The sequence below is a fragment of the Gadus macrocephalus genome, chromosome 7 (genome assembly GCF_031168955.1).
Source record: "Gadus macrocephalus chromosome 7, ASM3116895v1".
NCBI lineage: Eukaryota > Metazoa > Chordata > Actinopteri > Gadiformes > Gadidae > Gadus > Gadus macrocephalus.
In genome coordinates this window covers 22,085,387-22,109,190 of record NC_082388.1, presented here as the reverse complement: position 1 = coordinate 22,109,190, position 23,804 = coordinate 22,085,387, and the positions used below count along the sequence as shown (strand labels likewise).

At 44.4% G+C, this 23,804-nt stretch overlaps 1 protein-coding gene and 1 pseudogene across 1 annotated transcript in view; one reads left to right on the top strand and one right to left on the bottom strand.

Moving 5' to 3' along the window:
• The window catches only part of tpd52l2b (tpd52 like 2b), a 234,190-nt gene that overhangs the window by 44,448 nt on the left and 165,938 nt on the right, over positions 1-23,804 (top strand). The window lies entirely within an intron of this gene.
• On the bottom strand, positions 1,113-20,370 carry LOC132461407 (uncharacterized; annotated as a pseudogene).

Genomic DNA, 23,804 nt, shown 5'->3' with positions numbered 1-23,804 from the left:
TTTACAAAGCCTTGATAATTTAAATGTCCACTCAAAAGGGAACTTTGGACATTCAGAGGCAAAGGGCAGTTCTCAGGCACCCATAGCACCCCCTCCCCGCCCCGAATTACCTTCCGCACCTGATCAGACCCGCTATAAATTGATACCGACACCTGACCCGCACTCGAAGGAAAAGATAAGATGGAACGCAGAGGAATTACACTATCTGGTGTTTGGCATGGGGCTTTAGATTGCTGTGCAAAAAAAGCACATCATCCACTGTGGACGGTTTTAGTTGACTCCTCCGCTCCTCAATTAGGCTACATATCCAGAACCGGAGAGAAGTCTCGCTCGCAATCGCAAAACCTGCGACCAACCCACGCTGTTAAGGCGTCCGACCCAACCCAAACCCGTGTCCGACACAGTAGCCTATTCTTTTTCAACCGTTTAATCCAAATTGTGCGGGTCACCAGTAGGGTACCCGAACACGTGCAGGACTCTGGCCGAGATAATCCACACTATAAGTCTTTACTTGTTGTGGAAGTAGGCTACCAGAGACGTCCCATACAGTCTTTAATTCATATTATCCTCTGGAGGCGCACACAGCTTTTGGCCATGATATTATAGATAATATTATATAGATACCTATATATTATATTATATATTATTTAGATATTGAGCTCCGGGAGTCCGCATCAATCACTTCTCCTCCATGCTAGCTTGACTATTGCCAGAAGATCAATCGTAGATTGCACGTTGGTCTGGGAAAGCTACCGTCATTTTCTTCAGCACAAGAGGCGTGATCAATAGGCCTATTTCAAATTACTCTGTACACAATTGGTTGCTTGCCGTCACTTCCCTGTCATCATTGTGTTAAACAAGCCAATGGCACACCAGGGGGAAAAGCCAACTTGGTGATTTGCTCCCGCAAAAACATATCGGAAGTAGGTCTCGGGAAACCGGGCCCTGGGCTATTGACAATTTCCATCTTCGAAATGCAAGTTTGACTTGTGGTTCATCAGGGCTCTAGTCATGTTTTACAGAGAGCATCAAGCGTTATAGCAAAGGTAGAATCTATTCATTTAAATCAAATATTGGGGAGTCCGAGGTGTGATTCATCACACAGACATCAATTATGGCGAATGAAAAGTTGGAAAGCGTCTTTAATAAAGCGGGAAAAAAAAACGACAGTCATTTCAATGTCTACAGCAGGGATGGGCAACTTTCATGATAAAGAGGGCCACATTTTTCATCATAACCATCAGAGGGCCACATGACTAACTAAACGTGAGCTGAGAGAAGCTACACAATTTTGAATTTGGTAGATATGATTTCCTGTATTCTGGTGCATTTTGGGGATGGCCACTACCTAAAAAAATCTTCCAGAATCATAACCTATGTACGGTATGTTAATTGAACCAACATACATTAATTTCATGTTTTCCATGCTCAAACAGCCACATGAATGGTCAGTATTTTTATCAGTGCAAAGGGCTCACATACATCATCATTCAATGAAGTCAAAAAATGAAAAACAGTGGCCCAACATTAAGTGCAACAACTCAATGAACTCAAACCCAACAAGCAGTTGCAGTAGTTGTAGTGGCGACTTAAGTGGATATCTTTAATGACTGATATCGCTTCTAAGCAAACTAGAGACGCATGGGTTTGCCTTCGAATTCTATGAATTCTTCTCATCTTTCTTGACCGAGTTTTCTGTAACTCGATCAATTCTTCTTCTTCTTTTTTTTTTTTTTTTTTTTTATAGAAAATAGATAGAGGTTAGAGGATAGAGATTTCAATCAAAGCGCCCGTTGCCCTGTGTCAAAGCACCGCATTGCCTCGTTGTTTGGGTCGCTGAAGCTGGCGTTGCACATTCAGGGCTTCTCCCCGGAGTGAGTCTTCATGTGGTACTTCAGAGTGGAGCTCCGTCTGAAGCGCCTTGAGCATTGGTCACACCTGTAAGGCTTCTCCCCGGAGTGAGTCCTCATGTGGACCTTCAGGTCGGAGGTCTGACTGAAGCTCTTCATGCATTGGTCACACCTGTAAGGCTTCTCCCCGGAGTGAGTCCTCATGTGGATCTTCAGGTGAGAGCTCTGACTGAAGCGCTTCACGCATTGGTCACAACTGTAGGGCTTCTCCCCGGAGTGAGTCCTCATGTGGATCTTCAGGCGGCCTTTCAGTTGGAAGCGCCTTGAGCATTGGTCACACCTGTATGGCTTCTCCCCGGAGTGAATCTTCATGTGGCTCTTCAGGTAAGAGCTCGTACTGAAGTGCTTCAAGCATTGGTCACACCTGTAAGGCTTCTCCCCGGAGTGAGTCCTCATGTGGACCTTCAGGTCGGAGGTCTGACTGAAGCTCTTCACGCATTGGTCACACCTGTAGGGCTTCTCCCCGGAGTGAGTCCTCATGTGGCTCTTCAGGTGAGAGCTCTGACTGAAGCGCTTCACGCATTGGTCACAACTGTAGGGCTTCTCCCCGGAGTGAGTCCTCATGTGGATCTTCAGGCTGCTTTTCAGTTGGAAGCGCTTCGTGCATTGGTCGCACCCGTACGGCTTCTCGCCATTGTGGAAATGACAACACACCTCTCCAGACAACACACCGGGCCGGTCCTTGCCGCCGCCCCGATGCCCGGTCAGCTCCTCACGGTGGACCAGCTGCTCGCCGCGCTCCAGGCTCTTTGCCACGCTGTGTTCTACGGACAGCGTGCTCAGAGCCCCAGGTCCGAACGCGGTGAAGAGGTTGTCATGGCCATCAACCGCCAGTGGGTCCTCCCCTTTTCCAAAGACACTCAGGATCCGCAGCTCCATATTGTCACTTGACATGTGGGAGGAGCCAGGAGCGTCCACATGCAGACTATCCAAGGTGGCGCTGTGCTGTGTGCTGCAGTCTCCAAATTCAGCGCAGTTTTCTGTAGAGGGAAAAATAGACAGAAAGTAATTGTGTTAATTCATTATTTGCACAAAGGGATACAGTATGTATCCCTTTGAGACATAGCACTGCTACGTCTCCCCTTTTTTGAAGATGTGGGGAGGTCATGAAGACAAAACCCAGGCTATCTGTCGTTAGTATCACCTGTTTTACCAATACTATAGCTTTTCAGCGCCGGTGGAATCTAGTACATTCTCAGTTGATCCAGGTTGTTTTATTGCTTGCTTGCATTATGCAATGTGTATTACTAACCTACAGCTGGCATGCCCCCACCAATATCCTCTTCATCCTTGATTAAAATGGTGTCTGGGGTCTGCTGCTTTCCACACAAAGAAGGAAACACACACAAGACATAATCTTTTATTAGCACAGAATAGTTTTCAATCCCCGCAAACGACACATTGAATCATAAAGGTGGGTGCTTTCTATGGGTGTGTGTTGGAGTTGTAGCAGAGGAAGCCTCTCTTTTGGATGGTGAATGAGAAGATGATTTCCAACCTGTACAGTCAGCTCCTCACGGTGGACCAGCTCCTCGCCGCGCTCCAGGCTCTTGGCCACGCTGTGGTCTGCAGACAGCGAGTTCAGGGCCTCCAGTTCGGACAAGTTGAAGAGTGTGCCATTGCCGTCCAGCGCCAGTGGGCCCTCCCCTTTTCCATAGACACTCAGGATCCTCAGCTCCTCGCTGTGACTGGACATGTGGGAGGAGCCAGGGGTGTAAAGAGTCTCTGAGATGGCGTCGCGCTGTGTGCTGCGGTCTCCAAAGTCACTGCAGTCATCTGCAGAGAGGGAAATAAACGGAAAGGAAGTTATGCTTCGATACATTAGTTGCACAACAAGAGATAGTGTGCATTTGAACAGGTGAAAGAAACTATTTAAATCGATGTAACATTGACACAGAGGGTTCAAAATGTGTACTAGTGCAGACACCGATTCAGAATTCGGGAGCCCCCCTCCCTGAACTCAAAGCTCAAGCGGTTGACTAGGTGGAGGACACTGAACGAACACCAGAGCATAATGATACGAGCACAACATGACATGCAAGACAAGCGTCATTATTCTATTTTTGAAATAACAAGCAACAAGGTTTTGTTCCCTGTGAGCTGATCAGCTAACATTTATGAATAACAATAACATGAATGAATTTAGGTTTGAGAATGATAAACCAGCTCGTCTGCCATCATGTGGCATCTGTCTTGAAACCATTCTGGGCACTTGACTGTTTCCATCTTTGAAATGCAACTACCAAGTTTTACTCATCTTTCAGCACCAAGTTTGGTGCTGAAAGATGAGTGGAATTTCCAACCGCCTTGTGCTTCAGGCCTGATGACGATGATGCGGAATACATTACACCCAAGACCATTAAAAGAGCAGGAAATGGGATTAGCGTCATTATTCATTGTTTATTTATTGTTTATAGTCAGTCAACTTTTTCCAATTACTACAAATTTAACAACTAATAGTACCCCCTGAACACTTGGGCCCTCTAGTTTTCCACCTACCCTAGCCGGGACACAACTCACCATTTCCCAGTGATTTAATCTCTGGTTTGCAGGTGTTGGCTCGAACCAGGGCCAAACGAATGGCTGCACACGATGCATTTGATCTCGTTTGAAGCCGCAAAGAAAACAGCTCACTCCTCATCACCTTCATCCTCATCCTTAGCGCTTGGTTTTCTTTCAGGCTCCGAGTTATTTGTAATCGAAGGGTAGCCGAGCCTTCCGAGAACAGTTGGCTAATTTCTGATACAGCAGCTTTCGCAAGTACGTCAATTATGGACGAAAGCTGTTCTTCCAAAGTTGGGCCGCACAGTGACATATTTGTTAACATATTTTACTCTGTTGTCGATAAAAACCCAGAATCGGATATTCGGGGGGAAATAAGAGGTCGAGAAAGTCTAGGTTTGAAAGATTAAGAATTTATAACCACTTGCATATTGTAACAAAACCTGAAATGGATTGCAAAGATTTCCTGAACATTCATCAGGTATAAACTTAACATTTCAAGTAACTCCGATCATTAATATTTTGTAATCATCGCCTATTTCAATTCCCCAAAAAAAGTTCTTTCGCCGTTTCCCTGAGGCACGAAGAGCCGTACCAGGCTGTAAATATTGTTTGCTACATTAGCCTTTATAGCAAACCGGCTTAAAAACAAACATTTACCTTGAATTGCATGCCCCAAAAGACCGTGCAATGCATTAATCGGTGACCGGATTAAAGTAGAAATGTAGTCAAGTGTATACGATCATTTCAAATCGACATTAAAATAAACAACGTGGTATAAATGCTAAGAAAATAAATCTAAACTCAATCACTACGGGCGCAGCCATCTTTGTTTATCGCGTCATCCGGTAAACCTCAATGCACTCGGTCTACTCGGCCTAAACATTTATTTAATCATGGGCGAACATACTAGCATAGCCTACACTGATTTAAAACATATATAGAAAATATAGTGACACTTCACCCATTTGCATTAAGCTTTTTATCGTTAGAAAGCCCGTCATATTTTTGAATGCTCTTGCATCATTCCCTCATTTTCCCCTGAGACGGGAGCGGTATCTACTGGTGCGTTCCTGAATCCTCGGACGCCAGCCTTCCGAGTTTCATTTCCGGTCTCGGAGCATTTATAGCGTTCCCGTTCGACTTTGTGATTTTGTCATGGAAATGGCTAGTCGTTTTTTTTTAGCTACATTAGCCTGCTTTAATTGACGTAAATTTACGATTTTTGCATCATTTGAAGCAAAAAGCACAGGAAGAGCTTTTTAATGGTGTGTTCCTGAATCCTCGGACGTCAGCCTTCCGAGTCGAAAGTCGGGAGGTCTCCCAGGTTTCTTGCTGCATTTCTCGGAGGCACGCGCGCCCCCTTTTTGTCTTCATATCACGGAATTCTGAGAGTAGCCTACACCAAGCCCCCAGGAACAGTGCTTACTTCCACAATCCACCGGTGCTCAGCGGCCAAGCCTGATATTGCAGCTGTTTAATCGGGCTGTGGAAGGGTCCCTGATTCAAGGGGCCCAGATGCAGGGTTCGAGTTAGGTGGCAGCCTGTGGGAGCTGAGCTCCCATAGAGTGAGGCCTGGCTCCCATGAAAGCAGCAAACTAAAATATCTGTGGGCTCTCTGAAAATACAGCAGCATAATATTTTAATTACAAATAAAGCTATTTTCCCTTCCACATACAGAGTAATATTGACGTTAAGTAAGGGATAATGTATAGAACGCCGGTCATTATCGGGAAAATAAGCCGCAGGGTGAACAGGACACCGACGCGAAGCAGAGGTGTCTTGCTTCGACCTGAAGCATTAACCCGCTTATTACAGCTACTTGCAAAACAAAATAATAACTTCACATGTTGTGTCTTTTTACAAATTATCCGGGGTTGATAGGTTACCGGGCTGCAGAGGTGTCAAGTAAAGAAGTACAAATACTTCGTTAGCTTACTTAAGTAGACATTTTGGGTATCTATACTTTACTGGAGTAATTCTTTTCAGCCTACTTTTTACTTCTACTCCTTACATTTTCACGCACTCCTTACTTTTTAAAAATGGCCTCGTTACTCCAATTTAATTTCGGCTTGTTTTTATTATTCCGCTCTTTTTAAACCTATCCAGATAATTCGCGCCATCGAATAGAGTGAATTTGATTGGTTGGATGAGAATAGAAACATATCACTCTGACACCCTATTGGTTTATACGCGTTCCATGGCACTTGCGCATGACCAGAGCCCGTCTACATTCTCTGACATGACATAAATCGCGTCACATTCCAGCTACGAAATAGCAGACGTAGATAAGCGAAATGTCCCAACCAAGCACCAGTGAGGAGGTTGGTAGCCAAGAAGACCAGCCAACCATTCTCCATCCCTGGCCATACCTGGAAGATTTTTTTGAAATGGTTGAATGCAAAAACAACTCAGTTCTTACTCGTTACATCTTAAATTCCTGCAGCTAAGCTTGGATACATACATTTACATTCCCCATAAAGGCTTTTGATAACATGCCTTTGAAGTTAGACTTTTTGCATCATTCCAATACTTACAGGGAACTAGTCATCTTATCCTCCACTCCTTGAAACACATGTTAATGCTCAGTAGTACACATATATGGTTCTTTAATGTATTTGTATTGTACTCATTTTCAATGGGCATAAATGTGTCTGAAACAGGTGCATCCCAATTTTTTCAACATCAACATTATAGTCATTAGATGGCCTTAGAAAAAAAAAATTGGGGGGGAAGTGGGGCAGTGTGCAATAGAGGCGTGCTCTGTGTGTGTGTGTGTGTGTGTGTGTGTGTGTGTGTGTGTCACTAATTCAAGGATGGGATAAATGCAGAGACCAAATTCCTTGTATTTGTGGGCATACTTGGCAAAAAGCTGATTGTAATTCTATAGGCCCCTGTGGCACGGCCTAAGCTTTTGTCCTTAATGGCATTTTTTCCCCCTCGCATTACTTTTACTTTAATATTTTAAGTAGTTTTGAAACCAGTACTTTTATACTTTTACTTAAGTAAAAAGCTTGAGTTGATGCTTCAACTTCTACAGAAGTATTTTTAAATAGTATCTATACTTCTACTTGAGTAATGACTGTGAATACTTTTGACACGGTGCCTCTGCCGGGCTGCTTGCTGAGTGATTCAGTGACGGGCTGGGGGCGGTCCTGCGCTCCTGGCGGGTGCCAGGGGGGCCACGGGCTCTCATGGGCCGTTTGAGCCGGCCCGCCAATTATGGAAAATATCAGAATTTATACCAGTTATGGGTCTCTATATCACAGTCATGGTTACCCTCAACTAGTGCTGTCAGTTAAACGCGTCATTAACGGCGTTAACGCAAACCAATTTTAACGGCGTTAATTTTTTTATCGCACGAATTTAGGTGACGTTTTCAACCCGCGCTGTTTAGGCGTCCGACCCGACCCGCACCCGTGTCCGACACAGTAGCCTATTCTTTTTCAACCGTTTAATACAAATTGAGCGGGTCACCAGTCGGGTACCCAAACACGTGCAGGACTCTGGCCGAGATAACCCACACTATGAGTCTTTACTTGTTGTGGAAGTAGGCTACCAGAGACGTCCGAGAATCCCACACAGTCTTTAATTCATAATATCCTCTGGAGGCGCACACAGCTTTTGGCCATGATATTATAGATAACATTATATTATATAGATACCTATATATTATATAATATATTATTTGATATTGAGCTCCGGGAGTCCGCATCAATCACTTCTCCTCCATGCTAGCTTGGCTATTGCCAGAAGATCAATCGTAGATTGCACGTTGGTCTGGGGAAGCTACCGTCATTTTCTTCAGCACAAGAGGCGTGATCAATAGGCCTATTTCAAATTACTCTGTACACAACTGGTTGCTTGCCGTCACTTCCCTGTCGTCATTGTGTTAAACAAGCCAATAGCACGCCAGGGGGAAAAGCCAACTTGGTGATTTGCTCCCGCAAAAACATATCGGAAGTAGGTCTCAGGAAAACGGGCCCCTGGGCTATTGACAATTTCCCATCTTCGAAATGCAAGTTTGACTTGTGTTTCTTCAGGGCTCTTTAATAAAACGGGAAAAAAAAACGACAGTCATTTCAACATCTACAGGATAGACTAGAGGTTTTAATCAAAGCGCCTGTTGCCCTGTGTCAAAGCACCCCATTGCCTCGTTGTTTGGGTCGCTGAAGCTGGCGTTGCACCTTCAGGGCTTCTCCCCGGAGTGAGTCTTCATGTGGGTCTTCAGGGTGGAACGCATTGGTCACACCTGTAGGACTTCTCCCCGGAGTGAGTCCTCATGTGGACCTTCAGGTAGGAGCTAATGCTGAAGCGCTTCTCGCATTGGTCACACTGGTAGGGCTTCTCCCCGGAGTGAGTCCTCATGTGGATCTTCAGGTGGGAGCTCTGACTGAAGCGCTTCACACATTGGTCACACCTGTAGGGCTTCTCCCCGGAGTGAGTCCTCATGTGGCTCTTCAGGTGGGAGCTCTGACTGAAGCGCTTCACACATTGGTCACACCTGTAGGGCTTCTCCCCGGAGTGTGTCCTCATGTGGTTCTTCAGGTTGGAGCTCGTACTGAAGCGCTTCTCGCATTGGTCACACTGGTAGGGCTTCTCCCCGGAGTGAGTCCTCATGTGTTTCTTCAGGCTGGAGCTCGTACTGAAGCGCTTCTCGCATTGGTCACACTGGTAGGGCTTCTCCCCGGAGTGAGTCCTCATGTGTTTCTTCAGGCTGGAGCTCTGACTGAAGCGCTTCTCGCATTGGTCACACTGGTAGGGCTTCTCCCCGGAGTGAGCCCTCATGTGGCTCTTCAGGTGAGCGCTCGTACTGAAGCGCATCATGCATTGGTTGCACCCGTACGGCTTCTCGCCGGTGTGGGTACGCATGTGGTTGGTCATATTGGTATTGTCGGGTAAACCCTGGCCAGATAACACACAGGGTGGGTCCTTGCCACCTCCCCGATGCGCAGCCAGCTCCTCACGGTGGACCAGCGGCTCGCCGCGCTCCAGGCTCTTGGCCACGCTGTGGTCTGCAGACAGAGAGTTCAGGGCCTCCAGTTCGGACACGGTGAAGAGGGCGTCATGGCTGTGCAGCGCCAGTGGGCCCTCCCTTTTTCCGTGGACGCTCATGTGGGAGGAGCCAGGGGCGTCCACATGCAGACCATCTGAGGTGGCACCACGCTGTGTGCTGCGGTCTCCAAAGTCATCGCAGTCTTCTGAAGAGAGGACAAAGTAATTGCTTTGATTCATTATTTGCAGAAAAGGAGCCAATGTGCATTTCTACACGTGGAAGGAACTATTTAAATGTATCTGTATGTAACATTGACACAGAGGGTTTAAATGTGTACTGCAGACACAGATTCAGAGTTTTGGAGAGGGATGTATCCTCCTACCCACTCCTCCCTAAACTCAAAGCTCAAGCGTGTGACCAGGTTGAGGACACTGATCAATTGCTCTTGACTGTTTCCATCTTTGAAATGCAACTACCAAGTTTGACTCGTGTTTTATCAGGGCTCTGGTCATGATGCTTTTCAAAAGAGCATCAGGCTTTTTAGCGCAGGCAGAATCTAGCCTAGAATCTATGGGTGCTGTAAGATGAGGGGAATTTCCAACCGCCCTGTGCTTTAGGCATGATGATGATGATGAATAATACCTTACATCCTAGACCATTCAGAGTACAGGAAATGGGCAAGTCGTCAAATTATATTAGGCGTGTGTTGCGAGGTAGCATGCATATCCAATACAAATAATTATTCATTTTGAATCATGATTATTACAACTTTTTCCAATTACTACAAATGGGACAACTAATAATAATAAATGAAATTTATATAGCGCTTAATATGGTACTCTAAGACGCTTAATAGTGCCCCCTGAGCATTTGGACCTTCCTGTTTCCACCTATTACAACCGGGACTTAACTAGGGCTGAAGGATTAATCGAATTCAAACCAAAATCTCTGTGTAATGGAACGCTGTATGCAAATCACGAAGGCTGCGATTCAAATAAAAGTCTTTTTTTTCAATTATTTTTTACTGTTACTGTACTGACTTGAGATCAGTACATTACAATTCAATAGTTAAAAAAATATGTTATTTCATTTCATCTCAACACATAGGCATGGCCTTAAGGAAGGAGTGCTTCATACGTGGACTGCTTCCAGTCTTTGTTATACAACAGAAAATGTTTAGCTTTTTTAGTGAATAATACAGAACATAAGGAACTTTACAAAGAATAATCGCATACTAAATCTCAATTGCAATACTGGTCGAAAAAAATCGCAATTCGATTATTTCCCCAAATCGTTCAGCCCTACACCGGTCTGCCATGAGGAAGATGTAAATCATTCTGCTATAAACTGTATAAGTAGTTCTGGTGTTTTGGCAGCGCTCTGTTCATGATGCGCTTTCAAAAGAGGACCAGGCTATTTAGCGCAGGCAGAATCAAGTACATTCTCAGTTGTTCCAGGTTGTTTTCTTGCTTTCTTGCATGCAATGTGTATTATTACTAACCTGCAGTGGGCATGCCTCCACAAATTTCCTCTTCATCCTTGATTAAAACAGTGTCTGGGGTCTGCTGCTTTCCAAATAAAGAAGGAAACAAACACAAGAAATATTCTTTCATCAGCACAGAATAGTTGTCAATCCCCGCTAACGACACATTGAATCATAAAGGTGGGTACTTCTATGGGTGTGTGTTGGAGTTGTAGCAGAGGAAGCCTCTCTTTTGGATGGTGAATGAGAAGATGATTTCCAACCTGCACAGTCAGCTCCTCGCCGCGCTCCAGGCTCTTGACCACGCTGTGGTCTGCAGAAAGAGAGTTCAGGGCCAGTTCAGACACGGTGAAGAGGGCGTCATGACCGTGCAGCGCCAGTGGGCCCTCCCCTTTTCCGTGGACGCTCAGGATCCTCAGCTCCTCGCTGTGACTGGACATCTGGTAGGAGCCAGGGGCGTCCACATGCAGACTATCTGAGGTGGCGCCGCGCTGTGTCCTGCGGTCTCCAAAGTCATCGCAGTCTTCTGAAGAGAGGAAAAAAGTAATTGTTTTTCGATACATTATTTGCACAAAAGGAGCCAGTGAGCATGTGAAAGAAACTATTTAAATGTATCTATGTAGCACAGACCCAGATTCAGAGATTTGGAGAGGGATGTCTCCTCATACCCACTCCTCCCTAAACTTAAAGCTCAAGCGGGTGACCAGGTTGAGGACACTGCTCTTGACTGTTTCCATCTTTGATGCGCAACTACCAAGTTTGACTCGTGTTTCATCAGGGATCTGGTCATGATGCTTTCCAGCCTAGAATCTTTGGGTTCTGTAAAATGAGTGGAATTTCCAACCGCCTTATGCTTTAGGCCTGATGACGATGATGAGGAATACATTACATCCAAGACCTTTCAAAAGGGCAGCAAATGGGATTATCATCCTTATTCATCGTTCATTTTGAATCATGATTATGATTCTTATATATTTTTCCAATTACTACAAATGTAACAACTAATAGTGCCCCCTGAACACTTGGACCGTCCTGTTCCCCCCCCCATCACAGCCGGAAACCAACTCACCATCTCCCTGTGGTTTAGTCTCTGGTTTGCAGATGTCCGCTCGAGCCAGGGCAAAAAGACTTGCGGCACAGGATGCATTTGATCTCGTTTGAAGCCGCAAAGAAAACAGCTCACTCCTCATCACCTTCATCCTCATCCTCAGCGCTTGGTTTTCTTTCAGGCTCCGAGTTATTTGTAAGCGAAGGGTAGCCGAGCCTTCCGAGAACAGTTGGCTAATTTCAGATACAGCAGCTTTCGCAAGTATGTCCATTATGGACGAAAGCTGTTCTTCCAGAGTTGGACCGCACGGTGACATGTTTAATAACATATCTTAGTCTGTTGTGGATAAAAACCCACAATCTAATACTCGAAAAAATACGAGAGGACTAGAGGGACTAGGTTTGAAAGATTAAGGCGTTATTACCACTTGCATAAGGTAACAACAAAACCTGAAATGGTTTGCCATCATCTCCTTAACATTCATCAGGTATCGTGTTATATCCCCCTTGTGTGGCTTCCCCCAACATTCACTTGGCCAATCACAACGCTCCACTATCATAGTGGGCCTTGATTGAAATTTTCACACATATTTTGTGTCTCCCACTCCCGTTCCCCAGTTACTTAGCATACACTTATTTTCATACCCTGTATATCCAGTATATTACAATGAAAACACATCAACATTGCAGTCAAAACAAGTTACATGTCAAATCATGACAGTGTAAAAATGTTATCTCCTAATTGTAAGGATATCCTGCGAGACACTATTATGTTCATAAGAGGCCACCGTAGCTGGAGACTGTGGCGTAACGAAATGTTTAATAACGTTAGTTGAATACTTAGCAGCTAAGAAGTCAGTCCCATATATTAGTAGGCTACATGGTACCAGGTGTAAAAGTATTAAATCACCATACTGAACTCAGATCTGCACTGATGTTTGTTGTCTTTACTGTGTATTTAAGTAAAAAGATTGTTTAAGCATTGCTATCATTTAACTATTTGGAGTAAATCGAACATGTAGCAAGCGCCTAGCCTCTAGCACTATAAACGGGTCCCCACAGACAAATGGCCGAAATATAAACACCATATTTCCAATCAATGAATCAGTTTAGCACCAGGGTGACAAGAAATAATGTAACCGTTTAAGCTTGACTTTGTGATTATAGGTTAAATATTGACGTTAAGGCTCTAAGATACTTAGCTTTTTTGATAGCAACCTTGGGATAGAGCGTCATCCAGCATCCTCAAGCTCGAGCCTAAACGGAATTCAATGAGACCAACTGAAAATATACGAGGCTGGTATGAAATTACACTCACCCTGCGTTCACACCATTAAACTGTGAATTTGTTTAATGTTCGAATGAAGATTAACGGTTAAGATTGACCAAGTTACGATGTCTGAAGTATTTGAAGTGTCAGACAAGAACAATCTGAATAGAAGCACACGATTCAAAGCAGATCTTAACATTTTAAAATTTGAATGTAGTCTCTCAGGGAAATATTGTGGAAGGAGCAGGATCCCAATGTTTGAGAATAATAAACAAAGAACAAAACATTAGAATAACAATTGAGCGCTGCATGCTTGACCTAACTATTATAAATCGTATGTAGCCAATTTAAAAGGATTTCTATACGTTCTCCATTGACCTAGAGATAACTCTGGTCCTCTAATTCAAAGCTGTTGTTAAAGTTTGCATTGCAACTGTAGCCACAAAGTCTGAAACTGACGCCAATGAACTGACTTCTTTGTTGTGTAGATTCCTTTAACTGTCTTGCAGCCAAGTCCACTTTACCGATTGTATATTGTAATTTAACTTGTTTTCTTCTCTGGACAATCCTAAAATCTCCACGATGGTTCCCCCCCCCCCCACCTTTGTTTCTTTTGTATTAACCCATAATGTGAAATTGCCTATAAGAATCATGTATATCCATTGTCTCATTGAATGTATGCTCGGTAACTTTGCTGCCTGTATCTTTCTGAAATAATGCTCCAATTTAAATCAAATATTTGGTTGTTCAAAGTGTCCAAAAAATAAGTGATCCTTCACAGACAAATTATTCACGACAAGAAGAACAAAAAGCGAAAAGTTGGAAAGTGTTTATAATCATGAGAAAAAAAAAACTACAGTCATTTCAATGAATACAGGATAGAGGTGTGAATCAAAACGTCCCGCTGCCCGTGTCAAAGCACCCCATTGCCTATGTTCTTGAGCAGGTGCCAACGCAATTTGCTAGGGTCTCTGAAGCTGGCGTTGCACCTTCAGGGCTTCTCCCTGGAGTGAGTCCTCATGTGGTTCTTCAGGGTGGAGCTCTGACTGAAGCGCTTCACACATTGGTCACACCTGTAGGGCTTCTCCCCGGAGTGAGTCCTCATGTGCATCTTCAGGATTGAGCTCTGTCCGAAGCACTTCATGCATTGGTCACAACTGTAGGGCTTCTCCCCGGAGTGAGTCCTCATGTGGATCTTCAGGACGGAGCTTTGACTGAAGCGCTTCTCGCATTGGTCACAGCTGTAGGCTTTCTCCCCGGAGTGAGTCCTCATGTGGCTCTTCAGGTAGGAGCTATGACTGAAGTGCTTCCCGCATTGGTCACACCTGTAGGGCTTCTCCCCGGAGTGAATCCTCATGTGGCTCTTCAGGCTGGAGCTCCGTCTGAAGCGCTTCACGCATTGGTTACACCTGTAGGGCGTCTCCCCGGAGTGAGTACTCATGTGGCTCTTCAGGTGAGAGCTCTGCCCGAAGCACCTCATGCATTGTTTACACCTGTAGGGCTTCTCCCCTGAGTGAGTCCTCATGTGGACCTTCAGGTCGAAGCTATGACTGAAGCTCTTCAAGCATTGGTCACACCTGTAGGGCTTCTCCCCGGAGTGAGTCCCCATGTGGGTCTTCAGGGCGCCTTTTTGTTGGAAGCGCTTCTTGCATTGGTTGCACTCGTACGGCTTCTCGCCGGTGTGGGTACGCATGTGATTGGTCATATTGGTATTGTCGGGTAAACCCTTGCCAGACAACACACCGGGCCGGTCCTTGCCGCCGCCCCGATGCCCAGTCAGCTCCTCAAGGTGGACCAGCTGCTCGCCGCGCTCCAGGCTCTTTGCCACGCTTTGTTCCGCGGACAGCGAGCTCAGAGCCTCCGGTTTGAACGTCGTGAAGAGGTTGTCATGGCCGCAAACCACCAGTGGGCCCTCCCCTTTTCCGTGGACGCTCAAGATCCTCAGCTCCCTGTCGTTACTTGACATGTGGGAGGAGCCAGGAGCGTCCACATGCAGACTATCCAAGGTGGCGCTGGGCTGTGTGCTGCAGTCTCCAAAGTCATCGCAGTCTTCTGCAGAGGGAAAAAAGACGGAAAGTAATTGTACAAATTCATTATTTGCACAAAGGGATACAGTATGTATCCTTTTGAGACATAGCACCTCTCCGTCTACCCCTTTTAAAGATGTGGGGAGGTCATAAGGACAAAACCCAGAAGATCTGTTGGTTCCTATCACATGTTTTACCAATACTTGAGTTATATTTGGAATCAGAGCTGATCTGAGTATTCCTGACAACAGAAGCATGTTAGGTTGTATGCGAGTTTGTGAGTTTGTCTCTGTCTGTGTTCATTTTTTGCCCTATTTTGTTTCTGCTACTCATTGAGCACACTGGATTTAAGGATATTATCATTCATCACATGAAATGAATGTGGACTACCTGGACTCTGAAGGGCTAGAACAAAGGGTGAGCTGGGCCACAGCAGCCCTGTTAACATATTCAAGCACCAGAAGTAGCAGCCCTGCTAACATCTCAAAGCCTCAGCAGCAGCAGTAGCAGCCTTGCTAACTCCCAAGGCCACAGCAGCAGCAGCAGCAGCAGCAGCCTTGCTAACATCTCAAGGCCCCAGCAGCAGCAGCCTTGCTAACATCTCAAGGCCCCAGCAGCAGCAGCCTTGCTAACATCTCAAGGCCCCAGCAGCAGCAGCCTTGCTAACATCTCAAGGCCCCAGCAGCAGTAGCAGCCTTGCTAACGCATCAAGGCCCCAGCAGTAGCAGCCTTGCTAACATCTCAAGGCCCCAGCAGCAGCAGCCCTGCTAACATATCAAGGCCCCAGCAGCAGCAGCTAGCATAGTAAACTCAGACAATGGCATTTTTCTTAACTTTAGTATGTTTGTTGACATTTTGGGACCTGACTCCAAGGAATTGCCGGTTGGTGAGTCCCACTAGCTATGTGTCGAGCATGCAAGACACTTACTATAGTGGCACTAATGTTGCCGGGCATTTTCAGCAACCACAGCCTGATTTGGTTTGGGCCTCAAACCTGTGGTCGGAACAACCTAGGGACTTACCTAAACTTCTACGTTTTTTTACTTTATATAATCTTACTCTTTCCCTTAAGGAAAGGATTGCCTGGCTTTAACACATGAAAAAACTGCTTCAAAATGCAACGTGAGACAAGGAGTGATGATTGTACTACTCTTACTTCTGTCTGGAGATGTGCAATCAAACCCTGGTCCTGAATTGCAATGTATCCACACTCCCGCTGATTTTAAATTAGACATGTGGTCATCTCAGAAACTTGGCTGACAAAATCTATTACAAATGAAGACATTAGCATATCTGGATACAATGTTTATCGTACTGATAGGCCCAAGAAAGGTGGTGGTGTAGCCATTTTCGTTAAATCAAGATTTGATGCTTCAATGGTTCTGTCTATCTGTAAGCAATTTGAATTTTTGGCATTGAAGGTGGAAATAGCAAAGTCCCTCTCTCTGACTGTTGTCGGGTGCTATAGGCCTCCATCTGCCACAAAGGAGGCATTATCTTCATTGCAGCATCTTTTGTCCAAATTAAATTATAATGAGCTTTTAATGGCTGGTGATCTGAACTGGGATTGGCTAAATGCAGTTTCGGATTAATTTAAAATTTTCTGTGACTCTATTAATCATATCCAGCTGGTCAACCTACCTACAAGGCCAAATCTTAAAAATTCTGAAAAGTCGACTGATTTTTTTTTTTTCTTTTGACACTGTGGACCATGCTGTTTTAAAGCATAGGCTTCTTTGCTTGGGTTTGTCAAATCATGTAGTTTCCTGGTTCACTGATTATTTGAGCGACAGGACACAGTGTATTAAATACGATGGTCTGTGTTCTGAATTTGTGAGTGTCCACAAGGGGGTGCCACAGGGTTCAACATTAGGACCCCTCTTGTTCATCATATGCATTAATGATTTGGGAAAAAATGTGTCAGATGCTAATCTCTGCAGAAAACTTTTGATGTAATCCAGCACATACTCCTGCAACTAAAACTAGTCCTCAACACTGAAAAAACTAAACAAATGTTGTTTTCAAACTCTAAGAAAGTACCTCAAACTGTCCCCAGAGTGTCCACTCTTGAGGGAAATGTCATAGAGGTGGTTCATATGTATAAATATCTTGGTGTCTTGATTGATGACTCCCTTTCCTTCAAACCCCACATTGACAATCTTGTGAAGAAATTGAAACTTTAATTGGGCTTCTTCTTATTTTTGTTTCTCTTTTGAGGTGAAAAAGCGGCTTGTCACTTGTCGTTTTTATCCAGTTTCGATTATGGAGATTTGATTTATATGAATGCCCCAGCTAAATGTCTATGTAAGATTGATGCTGTTTACCATGCTTCTCTGAGGTTTATTACCAACTGTGGAGCCCTGACCCATCACTGTGAATTGTATTCTCGAGTGGGTTGGCCCTCTTTGTCCACCAGGACGCTGGGACACTGGTGCACTTTTATCTATAAGGCCATGCTTGGGCTACTTCCCTCCTATATTTGTAATTTAATCACACAGAAAAGTGTTGCTTCTTACAGTCTGCGTTCAAACAATCAGATGCTTCTGTCAGTTCCATGAATATGAATGATGGACTTTCAAAAGAGGACCAGGTTTTTTAGCGCAGTTAGAATCGAGTACATTCTCATTTGATTCAGGTTGTTTTCTTGCATAAATGCAATATGTATTACTAACCTACAGCGGGCATGCCTCCACCAATATCCTCTTCCTCCTTGATTAAAATGGTGTCTGGGGTCTGCTGCTTTCCACATAAAGAAGGAAACACACACAAGACATATTCTTTCATTAGCACAGAATAGTTGTCAAACCCCGCTAACGACACATGAATCATAAAGGTGGGTGTTTCTATGGGTGTGTGTTGGAGTTGTAGCAGAGGAAGCGTCTATTTTGGATGGTGAATGAGAAGATGATTTCCAACCTGCCCAGTCAGCTTCTCGTGGCGGACCAGCTGCTCGCCGCGCTCCAGGCTCTTGTCCACGCTGTGGTCTGCAGACAGCGAGTCCAGGGCCTCCAGTTCGGAGGCGGTGAAGAGTGTGTCATGGCTGTCCAGCGCCAGTGGGCCCTCCCCTTTTCCGTGGACGCTCAGGATCCTCAGCTCCTCGCTGTGACTGGACATGTGGGAGGAGCCAGGGGCGTCCACATGCAGACTATCTGAGGTGGCGTCGCGCTGTGTGCTGCGGTCTCCAAAGTCATCGCAGTCTTCTGCAGAGGAAAAAAAAATACAGAAAGTGAGAATTTTCGATACATTATTTGCACAAAATGAGACAGAAAAGAAGAAATGTGTACTAGTGCAGACACAGATTCAGAGTTTGGGAGCCCCCCTCCCTCAACTCAAAGCTCAAGCGGTTGACCAGGTGGAGGACACTGAACGAACAGCAGAGCATAATGATACGAGCACAACATGACATGAGAGGGACAAGCACAATTATTCTATTCTGGCAATAACAAGCGACAGCGTGTCATTCCCTGTAAGCTGATCAAGGAACGTGTACATACGTTTTGAACAAATTGATGTTTGAGAATGATAAACCAGCAGATGTGGCATCTGGCTGGAAACCATTCCGGGCTCTTGACGGTTTCCATCTTTGAAATACAAGTACCAATGTGTTTCATCAGGGTTCTCACGATGCTTTTAAAAAGAGCATCAGGATTTTTAGCACAGGCAGAATCTAGCAGTCAGCCCAGAATCTATCCGTTCTGTAAAATGAGTGGAATTTCCAACCGCCTTGTGCTTTAGGCCTGATGACGATGATGAGGAATACATTACATCCAAGAACATTCAGAGAGCAGGAAATGGGATTATAGTCATTATTCATTGTTAATTTTGAATCATAATTATTATTAGAACTTTTTCCAATTGCTGCAAATGTGCAAAACTAAACGTGCACCGTGATTACTTGGACCGTCCAGTGTTTTCCACCTTTCACAGCCGGTGTTGTGTCGAGATCTGTTTCCCCGTCGAGATGTGTTTCCCCTAGTCCCCGCCCCCGTCCGAAATTACCCGAAAAGGCCCTCTGTTCCATAGGAAAGGAGGCTCACACATCTTTCAAATTCATACTGCTGACTTATTTCCCCACAAGAGATAAGTGCTGTGATTTTCAGGCTGATATCATTCAATTTGACCATTTAGAACAGGGAACGCATCCTGACAGCTTGGAATATTACTGTCAGATACTGTTCCCCCTCTTTTCCATAGGAAAGGAGGCTCACACATCTTTCAAATTCATACTGCTGACTTATTTCCCCACAACAGATAAGTGCTGTGATTTTCAGGCTGATATCATTCAATTTGACCATTTAGAACAGGGGGAACGCATCCTGACAGTCATTATCTGGGACTAGGGGAAACACATCTCGACGGGGAAACAGATCTCGACACAACACCGGGACACAACTCACCATTTCCCCGTGGTTTAGAGATGTTGGCTCGAGCCAGGGCACAACCAGTTGCCGCACACGATGCATTTGATCTCGTTTGAAGTCGCAAAGAAAACAGCTCACTCCTTATCACCTTCATCCTCATCCTCAGCGCTTGGTTTTCTTTCAGGCTCCGAGTTATTTGTAAGCGAAGGGTAGCCGATCCTTCCGAGAACAGTTGGCTAATTTCAGATACGGCAGCTCTCGCCAGTACGTTCATTATGGACGAAAGCTGTTCTTCCCAATTTGGGCCGCACGGTGACATGTTGATTGACATATTTTACTCTGTTGATAATAACCCACAATCGAATACTCGAAAAAATACGAGAGGTCGAGAAGAAATGGGTTCGTTTAATGGTGCCTCCAAAACAGTCTGAGTTGCCGGGAATTTCGGAGATTGGGATCGGAGGAAATCGCCTTGAACACTGGTCGGAGATTTCCCTCGGAACTTCGTGCGGAAGTAGAGCAACCTGAACATCCGAGTTGACGTCACAATAATGGCTGCCCACTTCATTGATAGAACTTGCAGCACTAATAGGCGAACTTAACACCCATCCTAACATTTGCATTACGATACTTAATAGATTAATTTTAAACATCACCTGATAAATTCTCGCTCATGTTCAACCATCGTTAACTGTTCTTACAACTGATTCAGTCATTCCGAGTGTTCAGTTCAGGAAACGCCCCTTCGAATTTCGAAGGCCAACCGGAAAACAGATCTTGCTGAAAATAAGACTTCATAACAACTACTACGTAGTTGTTATAACTTCATAACAACTACTACGTAGTTGTTATGAAGTTATGAAGTACGGATGCCCGCAGGGACCTCTTTGCGCTTCTTTGCTGAATCAGATTAATCAGTTATTAGAAATGCTTGTGTTTCATCAAGGCTCTGGTCATGTTTTGGAAAAGAGCATCAGGCTTTTCAGTGCAGGTAGTATCTTGCAGTCAGCCTAGAATCTATGGATTTAAAATGAGGGGAATTTCCAAACGCCTTGTGCTGATGACGATGAAGAATACATTAGATCCAAGACTCAAAGTGCAGGAAATGTGCATTATTCAGGGTTCATTTTGAATTGTGATTAAAACACAATTACTACAAATGTTAACTAATAGTGCACCCTCAACCATTGGACCTTCCTGTTTCCACCTATCTAATAGTACACCAAATTTAGGACTAAGGTCTTCAGTCAAAATGTACAGATTAAACTTGGTTCAATCAGGCCTATTAACCTCAACTGTTGCTTTCTGTAAATATGTAACCCTGTGTGGGTACTGGTGACATACAGCAAGTACGGAATCTTAAGTAGTTTGCCAACTATTTGCAATACAAATGTTTTGAATAATTGAATAATGAAATGAAAACAAGACCTGTCGACATGGAAATACAGCTTTATTCTTTGTAAGAAACTTTTCTTCAGTAGTTAATGAAAGAATTTATCAGAACATATGAAGCTGACCCGATTTAAACAAAGGTACCTAGACACACACAGGCAGTGAAAAGATCTGTACAAGAGATCAGTCACTGTGTAGAATATAATATACATCATGTGTATGATATATTATACACGTGCATAAACACAGATAGTTGAACAGCAGTATGAAAGCGGTGTTCATAAGAAACATTCCCTTTTGAACCTAGTACTTTCACCACTTCAGGATGAGCACCCACTTTAAATATACACCCCTGTCATTACTGATAGTATAAAACCTAATTTGCTCTAGAACTATTAGAATCAGCCGAAACACCATCTGTAACTCTTGGCCTCGGGTTCAACACTAGGCGGCTATAGACAGTCCAACAAATGACCGTGGAGTTATTTTCAGTCCCCTTTTTAAAATATTTATTTTAACAAGTAATTGTGGGCCATTGTGGAAAGACCTCATTCATGCAAAAACCCACGGGAGTAAAAGGTAGCAGACGAAGAAGCCTGCGTCTCCACTAGGTGGGCCACGAGAAGGTGTGTGATCATAAGGGTGAGGGGAACCTAACCGTATCCCCTGACAACCAGTTGGAGCATACTCATGGACCACCGAGTTCTACCAAGTTCTATCTGGTTCTGGTTCACACCGAGAGGCCTTACCGTGAAACAATATAATAGAAGCACTCAATATTAATAAGTCACACGTATTCCGAAAAAATTGCAGAGTAGCATTGATATTCTCCTGATGTGGATTTATTACAAGGCAATTTACGCATTATAGAACCTTAATAAAAAGTAGTGTAATGTTCAGGTTTAACATTCAGGCAAACTGCTGAGAGACGGTAGCGCTTTCAAGGGTCACCGGTCGGCCGTTAAATCTGATCTAATATCAGTAATGTATTAAAACATTTCACAGTGCTGCCTAGGATTTTGTTTCAAGAGAGTAGGGTCTACTACCGTACTCGGTGCAGACTAACTGCCTAGTCGCTAGGAGACCAACTTATACAATGTAGTCCATTAAGGGGATGTGCAGCAATCTCTTTGACGAAGGCGGCTAACCACCTAGTAGTGAGGCTTTATAGATTTGTCTGTTTTTCTTACTTGATATTGGTTAGTCATCTGAACAACAGTTAAAGAAAGCTTAAGAGGGCTTGGCTCAACTGTCTGACACTTATAAAGACCTACTTTCACTATGCAATAAATAGGTTGTGTTGGATTTTGGATTGGAAATTGAATTGTTCTTAAGATGCTGTTGTTGTAGCCTGGCTCTGCCCGCCTAAGTACTTCCACTCAGTTTGAATTTCCCTTCAGTACTAGGTCTGGGTCTGCGGTAGGTTAGTGGGTTTTCTCTGTCTACATTTTCTGCGTCCGTTCAGTGAACAGAGGGAGTGGCTGAGCTCAATGACGTTAAAGTCAGCTCTCGTTGACGGACATCTTCACGCACGCTGTGTCTGGTTTGTTTACAGCGTGCGCACAAAGTGATTCCCGGCCAAACGTTAGATTGGTTATGGAAGATCCAGAGTGGCACTGGGCAGATCCAATAGTTTTAAACTTCAACAGACACCCGCCTTCAAGTAAGTTAACGTTTGTCAATTGAGTAGGTCCAGACTCTCTGTACAAATTAAATGAAGTACGACTACAAGAGTCTGGTAGGACCAGGCTAATGCTGTTGGTCCATTGACCATAAATGCAGTGTCCCCCAATATACCATAAAGTACAAAGAAACACCAGTGAACGATTGCTTTGGGGGATTTCATGGAAGACATAACGTCTCATCGCTCCGCACATCCCAGCGTCTTCTCAGACTACGGCCCTCATTTTTGTTGGAGAATCTCAGAATAGGACAGTAACAAAAGGTCAACCGACGACAGGAAATACATCTTTGCACAAACACAGACCGAACGTATAATTTCTGTATTTTCATTTATAAGGCAAAAGATCAAAATACAAAGTCTAAATTTCTGAAGCAAAAAAAAAAAAGTTTAATAATTTGACTCTGGTTTGCTCGTGTCAGTCGAGCCTTGGTCAGGAAGTCCAGAAACGACCGTTCAACAAACCATAGGGGTCACAATATACCTGTGACGTCATAGGTTCATTAGGTTATACAGCGCTGGACGATACAGAAGTGTCGCCTTCATCAGCCGTGGAATGGCTCAAATAACAAACATTTTAAACTGGGCCACCAAGCACAGAGCAGGGCTGAGAAGAGACCCCCACAGTTTGCCCCTCCCAGGCAGGAACCAGTTCAAATGCCTTGGCCTCGGCAGGAAGTGAGATACTCAGAAGATTCAATTTCACGCCACTTCGTTCAGGAAATTGTTTTAATAATATCCGCGAAGGAATCACACCATTTCATGTTAATCTGGAAGGTTGAAGGAACAGTTTTTGTTACCTAGGATATAAACTGGCAAACAGGCTGCATACGTTTCGTGAAATTGTCCGTATTATGAACTAAGCAATCAGACTTTGGTGACTCTAGTCAATCTCCAGTAGTCCGTATTGGCTAGTGGGGGCCGATCCAGAGTCACTGGTGGGAACAGTGGAATTACAGAAAAACAGGATCGCCACAAGCACAATAAAAACATACCGGATCCGACGAAAACTAGAGTCAAATATCAAGGGCAGTAAAGCCAGCCTGAGAGCCTATATGAGCCAGTCAAAAGAAATTCAGCAATAGATTGTGACCGTGCCTGTAGTTATTGTAATTGTAATAATTGGATAGTCTAT